Source organism: Mastigoproctus giganteus, chromosome 3, assembly GCF_048544385.1.
Source record: "Mastigoproctus giganteus isolate SK-2022 chromosome 3, ASM4854438v1, whole genome shotgun sequence".
Lineage (NCBI taxonomy): Eukaryota > Metazoa > Arthropoda > Arachnida > Uropygi > Thelyphonidae > Mastigoproctus > Mastigoproctus giganteus.
In genome coordinates, this window is record NC_143577.1 from 54382022 (window position 1) to 54396744 (window position 14723).

A 14723-nucleotide genomic window follows, 5' to 3' on the forward strand; every position below is an offset into this window, starting at 1 on the left:
TAGTATAGCCGCACATTTGACCATACTGTATATCATAACACTTGCAATTCAGTTATTACAATTTGTTGAAGGCACCAATTTCTACATTAACCTTCACAACTTATACAGATAGTTAGAACCTACCAGTTCGATTACAATGAGGTCAGACATATATCTTACAATTTATACAATTTAAGATTTACAATTTATGCACCTTATTAGAGGCCGAAGTCCCAGGACACCGCTCCCCCCCCCCCCAACAGTGAACCTGGCACATTGACTTATATACACTAAACGCTAATATTGCCATCCGGCAATAAATACAAATAAATTTCCTCATCAGAGGTCCTGTAACAATGCGATTAATATCAAGGCAATGTATACAGTGGTAGTACACTTATTACATAATTATTCTCAGTCGGCAAGTTCTTTTTTTCTGCGGAAAGCCTTGTCTGCAAAGTTAGCCAGTGCCTGAAAATTTTCCTTACATTCTAAAAATTTGGTGAAGTTATTTACATCGTAAACTTCGGTCAATGCCTGAAGTTAAAATCGAATGTCTACATAATATCGACATTCTAAGATTATATGTTGGACTGTCTCCTCTGAGCCACATTTACAAAGAGGAGACACAGCTGAACCCAGAGTAAATAACTTTGAGTTTAGGCTGCCATGCTCGGATAGAAGGAAAGTTAGGTGAAGACATGGGTTAAACCAGGACCAATGTTTTTGTCAAACTGGGCAGCCTGAGGTATAAAAAGGGTAGCAATTCTTACAGTGTTGGCATTAGTCCATTCGTTTTGCCATTCCTGGAGGAACTGGTTTCTTAATCTAGTATTGTCTTCTTTCACTGGCACGTCCAGGTTAAAAGAAAATTGGTTGAACTGTGCTGCAGACCCTTCCTTCTACAATACTGAAAGTAATTGTACAGTACTTCGTATTTAATTGGCAGTTTGCCGTTGATTACCTGTAGTGCTGACGTTGAAATCGTGCGACAAGCTCTTGAAGTTGCAATCAGGAAGAAGTGCTGGGCTTGAGTCAAGATTTTTCCCACCATGACTCTGCGTATACTGGAGCCCCAAGCGCCCGCAGCAAAACAGACAATAGGAATAAATATGCATTTGTAGTACAGCTTGAGAGTGGAGGGTTTCAGACCCCAAGAACCTTTGGTAATTCTGATTATTTTGCCTGTCAAAGTCTTGAATTTGTTTAGTACGTATTTAGCATGGGTAATGAATTGAAGTTTGTTATCTAACATAATTGCTAGGTATTTGTACGAGTTAACTAATTTTATTGATTGTTCTTTAATCTTAATACATGGAGGTCTATTTGGGTCTAATTTTCCTTTGAGAAGAATTTGTTTTGTTTTGGGAACAGAAATAGTTAATTTGTGTGTACTACACCACCCATCTAGGTCTGATAGGACTTCATTAGCACGAATTTCAAGTTGTAGTCTGGAATTTCCAGAAACAAGGATAATTAAATCGTCTGCGTGAGTTTTGGCTGTACTGCCCCCTCTTCTCCCCCTCAATCCTCGTTATTTGAGAATATGTTTTGCTTGTATACTAATTTTAGAAAATCTGTTATTGAAGTAGCTAGCCACAAATTGTAAGCAATCAGATTTGACCACATAGAGAATGTGACGTCACATTCATTTCTTACCAAACACAATATCAAATATCAGTATGTGGTGGGCTAAATTTTGGAGATTTTGGGTTTTAAAATAGGTACATCATTAGCATAAAAATATAAAAAGAGGAAGGAAAAAGTTTAAAAACATTTAGTTACCGGTGAAAAGTATATCGTCGTGCTCTTCGGTGCAGCATTTTTTTTTTTTTTTTCTTCTTTTGACTAGAGCTTCAGATTTTATATACACGATATGTATTTCTAAATATAAAATTTGTAATAGAAAAAAGTAATTAAGATGAAAATCGAGAAAAGGTAAAGTTTTGTATTTTTCTCAGTTTGTTTCCTCTTCCGTGAAGTGATAGGACTTTTGTTATAATTAAAGCATCCAAAAATATTTAATAACTTTGTAGTAAAGATGAATTGTAGTTTTTTGTTTTTTTATTAGTCTAGCTGTATATATAATTCAGTTTTAGAGTAGTATGTATTTATTACTACCATTCAATTTTTTCAATAATATTAAAAATATTTCGCATGTTAAAAATGTATTATTATCCATTTTAATTTTTAATTTTATAAATTCTTGTTGCTATATTTTTCCGTACAGTAAACGGTTTTTAAAACTGACAGAAAAAAGTGATCTTCATAAGAAAAAAATAGCATTTTTGAAATCAATATATATCAACATGATATATATACATCAACATCATATATACACTCAATGATCACTAAATTATAATCGACTACCTAATGCGGTGTTGGATCACTGTTCGCACGAATAACACTCTCTATTTGTCATGGTTTTGACTCCACTGGTTACCTGAAGACGTCCGTAGGGATGTGGTGCCTGCAATGGTTTCTGCAGTGTCGGAATAATGACGGATGTGTGTCCATACGCCTCACTTCCCGTTCCAAAGCATTCCACCTGTAGGTTGGATTGCTGTCAGGCGAATTTGGAGGTCAATCAAGATGGGTGACATCTTCATCGTTCCTCGAGCTACTCTTGTACTGTGTGGTCCGATGACAAGCACATTATCGTTTTGGAAGATCCCGTTTCTGTACGGGAAAAAAATGCAAAATGGCAGGATGCACATGGCTTCCTAAGAGATGCCGGTAGATTTCACAAGTGAAACGTTGGTCCATACGCACCAAGGGTCCTAGTTCTTGCTAGCAAAATATGTCCCATGTTAAACAAACATTTCCATCTGCCTGGATAGTGAGCACCATTCACGATGGGTCCATGGACTCGTGTTACTGCACGAAGACGTGTGTCAGCGTGTTGCACCAGATGTTTGGAATTATCTGACCACACTTTTCCAGATCTCCAGTGTCCTACCAGCGTGTTGTTCACACCACAGCATTCGCCGTCGACGATGGTCAGCAGTTGGTCCATATGCACCAAGAATCGTTAAGGAGAGGGTGCCTGCCAACATAATAATGTTGTTGTTATAATAAAATGTAGGACTTGAGGAGAGGGTGCCTCTTATCCTGTGGAATCCCATACGTCTCCATGTGCGGAGCATCGTCATTTGGGATATTGTTTTTGCATCCTCCATATTCTATTGCGATGTCAATTGTCGCATATTGACCTACCGTTGACCTTGTATAACGCGCTGCACCCTTAGCCACCCACTTTGCGTAATCCTTTACAGTTCTGTCGGCGGGAGGTGGTTTGACAAGTTCGACACCATTCTTTGTACACCTTAACCACAGTGGGCCGTGAGCAATCGACATGACATGCCGTTTCTGATGTGGAATATCTATATATATCATTCACACGTTGAAGGAATGGTCCATAATCTGTCACGCTGGTCCAGGAAGGGGGTTGACCGATTTAGTCTTGTGTCTTAGCCTTGATTTGTCCATCATGTATCTGTCCATATATATGGACAGATACATGATGGATAAGTATTCGTATTATGTAAATATTCTCTACTCGACAAATCAAGCTGAGCCGATAGCATAATTTAGCATAGCATTTTTACCAAACGTTTACAACCCATAACCAGTTCGTTATACTTTTTAAGTACATATTAGTGATATGTATATATATATATTAGTGATAAAAAAGAAAGTTAAAACGACAGTAACTGTAACTAATATTTATGAGTCAATACAGTTGCAAGCAATCATGCTGTAAGATCTATTCTTACACTTATTTTTAGGAATTTATAAATTATCAAATTTTAATAAATAACTAAGTTAAAAACAGTCAAGCACTCAGCAGAATTTGCTGGTCTGTTTACACTTCGAAAGTGAGAGATTAGCGTAGCAGCAGGAGGGACGCTGACCGAACTGTGATACAATGGGTAGGCCAGTTTGACGCAGTTCGTGCCTACAGAAAAAATAGGGCTGTGGCCTGCTGACGGTAACGGGGGACAAAAGAACGCCCACACCCCAAAAGTGGTTTCGGTACTCCATCCAAGGGGAAGACCCAGATCAGAGAGTTCTCCGTGTCCGTGCTGTAAACAAAGTACAAACAGGCCGACACGGAAGGCACTCTCACAAATTTCACAGACGGTGTCTTGGAAGGAAGCGTGACGGAAGAGGTAAGTAGTAGCGGGCATCCCAAAGATAGTTCTTGAGATTGGTTAGAGCCCGGATGTTATCAACACAAAGAAGGGAGCTCGACCTACCAGACGCGGGTCGGGACGACGCGAAAGAAAAATGAGCAAATGAAGTTAAAGATGAAGAGGGAGAGAAAGCTATGATTGGACGAAAAATAAGGGAGAGTTGGAAACAAAACTCGGAGGCAAGGAGAAGAGGCGAGAGAGCCCGAAAGTCAGAGTCCCGAAGCCTGGAAGGGAAAGATCCGGAGGAAATTCCGGGGAGAGGCGTGAGAGTGGCGGAAAGATATTTTTGGGAGTGCGGGGAGTGCATATAGAAAGTTACGAAAAAATGAAAGTATAGTGGGTAGAATAATAGTAAAAAAAAAGGGCGGAAGGGTCAGAGTAAGGAAGGTCGTTCGAGGTTATCCACTAAGGAAAAAAAGCAACAGTCCTGGAGGAAGATCCTGTGCGCAATAGGAACGTCTGAGGTCGAGCCGGGAGCACATCTAGCGAGTTTGCGGTGGCCAAGTCCAGCGAGGAAATAGCTGAAGAAGCAAAACTCATCCAGGTGGTAGAAAAGGAAAGCAAGTAAGTTTATGTAGAATATTTATTAACAGAAACGGTGTTATAAAGAAATAAACGAAAGAAAAAGTAATGGACAGGACAGTCAGTAAAGAACTGAAACCAGATGAACACTATCGTAAGTGATAGAAATTAGAGTCACTAACTAGGGAAAAAGAGAGAAAGAAAGTGTGTGAGTGTTACTCATCTGTGATTAGAAGTATCTGAAAAATAAGGAAAGTTGTTAAACCTGAAAAGGGTGAAGTTAATGGAATGAATAACTAGTAATAACAGTGTAATATATTTATTCTGTAGAAATTCAGTAGGACATTCCTCTCTAGAGTATTAGCATTCTATGTAGCAGATGTGGAAGTTATAAATCATTGTTAGAAGAACAAAGATGGGTGTAGACATCATAACATGTATAATAATTAGTTGATTGTAGGAAATTCGATATTATGAATTGTGTGTAAATATCTTGTATAGACAAGTAAATAAATCTAGTTTGTTTTTATCATGAGCTTTATGTGTGATATTGACACCAAGCATTAACAGTAAGTCACGGGAACTATTCTAGCACGGGGGATAATAACACAAAAATAAGAGAAAATTAGTATTTCCTCCAACTTGGATCTTCTGATACAAAAAAAAAAAAACCTTAATGACAAAGGAGTGAGTAAGAAGGGTGCCGATTAACTGCGCAGCAGATAGCTTGTGGGTCTTGGAAGGGAAGTGAGGACCCCCCTGTTTAAAGGAATAAAGAAAATAACAACAACAGCCTTTATGGTTCCAAGAAAAAGGGGGAAAGAAATAGCTAAGGGATAGATTAAAATAAGGTCTAAAATAATAATAAGAAAATATATAAATATAAGAAAAAGAAATAATAATAATAATAAAAAATACCCCCACCCCCCCACAATGCAATACACCCATAATGTCTATAAAATATTAAGGATAATAGAAAATAATAGAAAAAGTAAATCAATCAAATAATAATACTATCAGGGACTTAATAAAATGCAAAAAAAAAAAGAAAAAGAAAAAAATATCGCTTTTTACCGACAATCTAGATGACTTCAACTGGGGCCAACCACCCAGACTGAAACGACAAGAGGTTCTCTGTTTCTGTAATGATCAATATATGGTAAGTAATTTAAATCTAAACCAAATATAAACCAATATAGGCCAAATATAAATCAAATGTAAATAAAAAGTTAAGAAATTTTAGAAATATTAGAATCAGTGCATGCTAATGTAAGGACCTGTCCTTACAACTGATATAAAAAAAAAAAAAAATTGAGGGTTATTGATATTGAAATATTATTAAGGAAAATTAATACAGACAACCAATTTGAAATATATATGGTCAAAAACTAATAACTGAAAGTGTATAGGATAATTCAGATAAGTCAAGGTTTAATTGTGCTCGTTACGCCTATTACCTTAAGCAAGAGGAAGATTAACGTAGCAACGGGGGGGAAGCGTTTCGAACACGCGATACAATAGGAAACACTAATGAAGCAGACCGTAGTCAATGAGCTCAGATCAGAGTTAACATTTTGCCCTAAAGAACAATGAGCTGAAACAAAAATAAATAAGATAGAGATAGAGCTCAGTAATGGAGGTATTCATGATATTTAAGTGCACACTTTAAAATTTCACGGGGGCAATTAACGACAGGTGTATCAAGGCCAATACAGGGCATAGCTGGGCAAACACAAAGACGATCTAGAAACTCCAAAATTACAGGAATTTCCAGTTGCCTTTCTAAAAAATTCTAGGAATTGCTGGAAACAAGTAGCCCTCTCCAAAAAAATGATGGAAAACACCCCCACGAAGAGTATAGGAGACGAATGGGAATCACAGGGAAAGGGATGTACTGGTCAGCGATTGGTCTGAACGAAAAAGCGCAGGAAAGTTTGAAATTCAGAGTGAGGAGAAGGATAAGTTTTTTGGAGTAGTCTTTGGAAGTGCGTAGAGGAAGACAGTCGGGTGGCAGAGTCGTTGCTGAGTTTGGTGGAGATGGTGAAGTAGTCTTTGGAAGTGCGTAGAGGAAGACAGTCGTGTGAGGTAGTTTTCGGAAGTGCGTAGAGGAAGACAGTCGTGTGAGGTAGTTTTCGGAAGTGCGTAGAGGAAGACAGTCGTGGGGCAGAGTCGTTGCTGAGTTTGGGGGAGATGGTGAGGTAGTCTTTGGAAGTGCGTAGAGGAAGGCAGTCGTGGGGCAGAGTCGTTGCTGAGTTTGGGGGAGATGATTTAGGAATGGGAAGGAAATTTGCTTTGTGAGAAATTTCGTAAGCCTAAAGTTGGGAAAAGAAATGTGTCCATGTGGAAGAAAGAATATTCTGCATAGCCAATGTATACTACAGCAGTGTGAGAAGCCGATAAAATTTATAGTGAAGGAAGAAGAGTGCCCAAGGATGAACAACCGCCCGCCTCCTAGTCTACGCCGGTACGCTGATGGTTATGGCAGCCCTGAATAGGAAAATCACTTGGAAACTGAGTAAGTGATAGTTCAGTAAGAAACAAAACTTAAGTTTATAAAGGAAGGACTCTAGAAGAAATACCTAATCTATAAGAGAAAGTTAAATGTAATTGTAACCATGCCCACAGAACTGTTATGAAATTAAGTGTAGGTTTTTAAGATAAAGATTTATAAATGGGTAGAAAGGATACTTTGAGATAATAGTTAATTTTGAGGGAATGACTAAGTAGGTAACAAAGGATTGTAGTTGATTATGAAATTATAGCGAATTTGGATTTATAGGGAGTATAACACAGAGTGATAGTAACTGTTTTAAATGGATAAAACGCTTATAGAGTGCCCTGCTAGTTAAAGGATTATAGGATTAGATACGGGAAACGGTTAATTACTATTGTTGATTATGAATGATGAACTGGTCTGTAGTTGAAGAAAGGATTTGCTAACTGAGGTATATATATATATATATATATGTGGTGATTTTGGAAAGGGATATAAATATGTATATATATATAGCTACTTAAAATTGTTTATTGCCATGCTGGAAGCCACTTGTAAACCTACTAGGACAGTTGATTAGTCGGAAACTCATGTAAGGATCATAAGATGTAATGACTCTTAGATCCGTTAGAACCCAAGGATGAGACACACGAAGAAAATAATGATATGTATATATATAGGTATGAAAACTCTGTAGTTTGAATTACAAAGATATACACAGATAAGGCCTAACAGCCTAACAAAGCTACACATATTAAAGTTCACAGTCAATCTTAGCTATTGATTGGAAATGTATATATATATATATATATATATATATATATATATATATATATATATATATATATTGTCAATAAACATTATTATGATTTGGTACTTAAGTGTTTTTCAGTCATTTTGAACTTCAGCCAATCCAGAGGAGAAAAAAAATATTGAGACCCCCTTAGAGTCTAGAATCTTCTGGTAGACAAACAAGTCAGGTGTAAAGTGGGAGGGGACTAAACGGGGGGCACAGTAGAGTACAGGGAATAATTAAATAAGCCCTTATAGCATTGTGGAACAGGTTGAAAAAAAAAACAGAGGATATTTATAAAGGAGATTAGATTATTCAAATAAAGTAAAAAAATAACAATAAGTTATAAGTAATAAACATAAAAAAAAATAATAATAACCCCCCCCACAATAATATCACTTTATCGCAATGTCTGAGGATTGCTTATATTTGCAATAATAATAAAAACTGTTCAGCAAACATAACAGCATTGTACGGCAAGTTCATTAATAATAATTTCCCTATCGCTTACATGAAATATCACTTCAGGAAAGCGATAAGCATAATTAATTTCAAAAATTTGTTTTCTGAACCTATTTTTTCAATATAATTGTCATATTTAGTGCCATGTATAATATGTACATAGGATACACTTTGAATTCTTGGTGTCTTACGGCCTAGAAAACTTGTACCCACCGGCTTGCAAATTACAGTGTATCATTTTTTTTTATATATATTGATTTAAATTTACAGTTCACGCTGAGGTAACATGCAAATTCAGCTCAGGGTCCTACTATAGGAACGGGTTTGCGATCCCGGCCATACCCGAGCCAATATCTTGTAATGTCTTTAAACTGTCCTGCACTCTTTACTTTTATTTCTCCGAAATTATTAGGGCAATCCGAGGACGTAGGAGAAACTATTTCTTATCTATACCACTATTTTTCGCCTTTATGGAGTTCAGGTTCTATTATTCCTACTCCTTTAGTTTTTCTTCTTACTATCTGCATGTTTCTCTATGCGTTAATTTAATTATTTATTTTTACCGTATCCATCACATAGGGGGCACCACATATTATTTTGACGACTATTACATTATGTCCTAGATACGGTCAATATGTAGTATGTATTATATATTTAATCTTGTTTTAATCCTTAAATTACGTTCCCTGTCGGGTCAACGATGATTAATATATGCTTACATTTATATTTTACTTATATTTCTTACCTTTGATTGTAATATTTCTAAATTTTTTTAACTTCTATTATCTTCTTTCGATTTACATCCGGCCTATACTGGTTTATAATTGGTTAGATTTAAATTACTTAGCATATATTGATCATCACAGATTCTTGTCGTTTTTTGCTTTCATTCTGGGTGGTTGGCCCCAGTTGAAGTCAAGATTGTCGGTATATATATATATTATATATATATATATAATATTTTTTTGCGTTTTCTTAGATCCCTGATTGATTTACTTATTCCAATGGTTTTTTTATATTATCCTTAATATTATAGACATTATGGGTGTATTGCATGTTGCTTGCAACTGCGTTGACTCATAAATATTATTTACATATTAGTTACAGTTATTATCGTTTTAACTTTCTTTCTTTATTTTTTATCAATAATTATATATATATATATATATATATATACAGTATATATATATATATATTATAAAAAGAACTGTTGCTTCCTTTAAAACATTATAAAAAGAATATGTATTATACAAATACTGTATATAAGAATAAAATTTTGTTAATTTAATAAGTTGATGTATTAAAAGAATTAAGTCTGTTAACTTTTATGAAGTTCGAAGGTACATTTTGTCCTTTCATATGTTTCTGCAGCCAGCAGGATTTAAACTGCCCGATTAATGTAATCATATTAACAATAGCAGCAGAATACACTTTGCCTGCACACCGAGTTGCCCTGATATTGAACCTCTTTGAAGCCTTCACAACAAGTTGCCCCGATATTGCACTTCTTTCAAGCCTTCACAACAAGTTGCCCCGATATTGCACTTCTTTTAGAATATCCATTTTTATACAGTATCACTTAAGACCACCGATTATCGGAGAACCAGCTATTCCTGAAAAAGGCTGTGAAAATTATCTCATCTTACAACTATTTCTTTCTAGATTAATAATATAAGATTGCGAGGGATATCTAACACTGTATTATACCTTGATATCTGTCAGATTAATCTTTTGGGCGATCCAAATAGCTTAAAAGTAGTTAAAATGAGGCAACTCGTTGCGAAGGCAACGTTTGTTCATTAAACCCATTGTAGTATGAAAAGGCTGTTTATGCATGGATAATGCAGTTCCATCATTTCTACTACCCGGGTAGTATGCATGCATCGTTTGATTATACACACTGAGATTACCAAGGCCTTGGTAATCTCAGTGTGTATAATCAAACGATGAACTTAAAAGATCCGAACTTATTTTATTTGTAAGCAAAATAAATGGCATTTTTAGCATTTATCATTTGATATTATAATTTGTTAAGATAACTGTAATCACGAAAATGAAATGGATATTTTCGGGCTAGGTTGTTCCTCCCTGTAGCATTTTAACTTAATTTGCATTACAATATATTCTTTTGGGACACCAACTACAATCGGGTCCCCACCCACAGGCCTGGTAAGCCTGTGGGTGGGGACCCGACTGTAGATCCTTGCAGAAAGACAGCTCTGGGCCTATTTAGTTATGAGGGCTGTGGTATTGGGCTGTGCAGAAAGGCGATTGTAGTGCTATCGTCGCTTGATAAAATTTCATTAGATGGATAAGCCTTAAAATATCTAATAATAAACATTTTTGATGTTTATATTTGGATATTTAGTTTTTCCTTTGGAATGCTTTAATTTCTTTTACACATTTATTGTAAAGAGAGCAATTAGTGAGGATTTACTTTATATACTCACAAGATTTCCCAAAAGATGTCGCCACTTGCTTGCCAACGTGTACAGTAGCGTCCGTTAGAGTTGCTACTTAATGGGTAGTTCATCAAGCCACTTCATCCAGGAAAAAAAGTTTGAACAATGAGATTTTTAACGATTAGAAACAGCGCTAAAATAATAAACACAAAATGGGATTCTATCCATCGATATTGCTTCCATTACTTCACTCCCTATTGGGAATATTTTTATGCAGTGCTATATGATATCTTTATCACCATTTACAAAAAAATTTCTAAAAAAACTAGGATAATATTTAAACCGCTATAATCTTTATCAAACTTAACTGATAGACTAGTCACTAACTTAAGTTAGGTAACATTTATCATATATCATATAGATATCCCGATTCACAAGTACCAAATGGAGTAATTCAACAATTTGCTAAACGAAGAACCAATTGAGAATCTCAAGGAACTTGATTAAAAAAAAAAAAAAAAAATCGTATTATTGTGGCCCACCAAAGATCCCCAGATTTAATGTTACTGGATTTGTCCGGCTGCCGAAGGGCAAAGTGTATAAAAATAATCCCCACACTTTGGAGGAAGGGAAACCCAATATACAGAATGAAATTGCGAACATACACATTCAAATACTGTATTATAAAAAGTATTATTGAAATATCAACCTATCATTAGTGGCGTAACTAGGGTTAATGGCGCCCAGGCAAAAAAAAAAAAAAAAAAAAAAGGCTCGCTTGGAAAATGCATACATTGGAATTTTTGCATTTTTTTAACCATAAAAATGGCGCCCTCCAAATTTGGCGTCCAGGGCACGTGCCCCACCTGCCTCACCCTAGTTACGCCATTAAGTATCATTACAGTTAGAGTTGCTTGACCGCATAATCTAATATAAAAATAATAAATGTTAATTACTAATATTTGGGTTGCACGAATTTTGAATCACCCTGTACAGAATAAGAGAGTCAGATAACTGATTGATCAAAATCCTTTTCGAATGAGAGTACCCGGTTATCTAGAGAGATAAAAATAATATAATTAAATAAATCAGAAAAAAAAAAGTTTGCCTTTTTAATATTGGCATTACAGTGAATATCAGTGATAACAGACAGATTCTACTCCTAAACAGAAACCAAAAGTACGGTCGAATTTTACAGCTTACGGAAGAAAAAAATAATAATAAATGAAAATTGTGACAATGTGACAATGCTTTCATAGCACCTGTCACGCTTCTTGATCTGAAATTTGTTTCTCACCCTGCTCTTGGGTACCCTAAATGCGAATTTCCTGTTACACGACGTCCATCAGTCTAACTTCTAAATGCAGCCGAAGCTCCATACAGTATACGACCCCATGGAATTGAGTAAACTGTCGTTATATCGGAAGGGTGGGCGCCTCCGTAGCCAGGTGGACAGGAGCAGCAGTGCGTAGCACACGCTTCTTGATTAGACCGGGGTTCGAGCCCGTGACCACCAAATTCACTTGCGGAAAGGTCAGGGAATGACCACCGCATATCCCCGGAGCAATATGGCCTTAGATGCTAATGCTCCCAAAAACCAAAACAACAAAACAACATCGGAAGGGCGTTATATCGATTGTTCATAAAATAGCTTTAGGTTAATGGGAAATTGGCTGAAACCAACCATAAGACGTTATAACGTGTGGGACGCTAAAAAGAGGGTCACCACCAAATACGGAGAATGCGGAAAGGTCAGGGAATGACCACCGCATATCCCGGAGCAATATGGCCTTAGTTGCTAATGCTCCTAAAAACCAAATAACAAACAAACAACAAACAAAAAGAGGGTCGCTATAAAGAGCTTCGCCCGTACACTGAAAGGAGAGAATTCATGGGGTACCTCGTTCCCGGGCAACTCGGCGCTGTCACCCCTCTCTCTAGTGGACGTTAAGCAGGTATATAGGTACACTGCATCACTGCATTTACGTAGTTGGTAATTCGATGTCAGTATGGATAAACGTCGTGAGTTAACCGGCTTTGAGAGAGGGATAATAATGGGTGCCCAACGCATGGGTTACTCCATCCCGGAGGTGGTACAAAAATTGAACTATCCCCGTTCGACAAAATCAAGAGTGTATCGGGAATAACATCTCATCGTGGACAGCGCTATGGGCGGAGAAAAGTGGTGCATGACGTGGCGGTCGACGTCTGTCTCGCATCGTGTCAGCCAACCGGATAGCGATAGTGGCACAAATCACCGCCGACTTCAACGAGGGAGCTGCCAGAAACGTCTCCACTAAGACCATCAGGCGATCATTAGCCGCAATAGGTTATGGGAGCCGCCGACTCACTAGAGTCCCATTGCTAACACCACGACACAGGACTCTACGCCTCAACTGGACGAAAGAACACTGGCCCTGGACCTTGGATGGCTGGAAACGGTTCTTCTGGTCCGATGAGTCCCGTTTCCAGTTATTTCGAGCAGACAGGAGGTGCGTATCTGTTGGAAACCGCACGAAGCTATGCACTCGTCATGTAACAAGGAACTGTTCAGTCTGGTGGACGGTCGGTAATGGTCTAGGACATGTTCAACTGGCACACGTTGGGACCTCCAGTATGTCTAGATGCAGCTCTGAACGATCCCGGTTACGTGTCCATCTTTTCAGACCACTGCATCCCTTCATGGTCATCGTGCACCCACAGTGCAATGGACTCTTCCAACAGGACAATGCGCCTCCCTACAGAGCCGTGGTGACTAGAACGTGGTTCGAAGAGCATTCCGCAGATTTTGCCACCATGGAATGCCCTCCCCGTTCATCGGACATGAACCCTGTGGAGCATCTTTGGGATGCTGTGGTAAGGTCCGTTCGAGCTTTGGATCCTCTACCCAAGAATGCGACGGAATTATGGACAGTGGTGTGGCAAGCATGGATGGAAATACCTGTGGAACGCTTTCGTGAACTAGCGGACTCCATGCCACGCCGTGTGACTGCCCTTATCCGGGCGAACGGTGGGCCTACCGTTGCTAGATAGTACGTGACGCTATAAGAAAGTTTCTGTTATGCATTCACTTGAGTACACAAGTACACGTTCTTTGAGTGACCAGGATTCAAGCCTATGATTGCTATATACGGTGCTGATTCTTGTATTCTTTCTATCTTGTGTGGTTATAACGGAGTATAACAGAATTTTTTATTTTTATTTTCAACGGATGGAAGTTCTAGCAATCAACTACTCGCTGGCTAAAGGCAAACTTCCGCACATCTATCCTACAACTGTCTTTCCTCAGTTTGAATTTGTGGATTCTAAGGTGTGTGGCCTGAGCAAGAGGAAGAATTCCATCAGCATTGAGCTTGCTGAATCCATTCAAAGCCTTAAACACCTCAACCAGATCACCTCGCAGGTGCCTACTCTCCAGACAATGCAATTTGCAGAGCTTAAGTCTTTCTTGGTAAGAGGGCCCTTTCGCTCCCTTCACCGATCTTGTTGCCCTTCTCTGTACTCGCTCAAGGAACTCTACATCCTTCCTAAAATGAGTCCTCCAGACCTGCACGCAGTACTCAAGGTGTGGCCCGACCATTGCCTTATACAAAGGGATAATCACCTCCTTTTCCCTGCTGCAAAATTCCTGCGTATTATTCACAAGACTCCATGACATGCTCTGGCAGCCTGTCTATACTGCTAAGAAAACTTCATATCTAACTCCACAATTCCCCCAGGTCTTTTTCATTTTCTACTATCCTGAGTGTGGTACCATACAGTTGGTACGTTTCTCTGGGGTTACTGCTACCCACATGCAGTACTTTGCATTTGTCAATGTTAAACTTCAGTTTAACATTGACAGTTAAACTTCTGAGCCAATCTTAAATATCTTA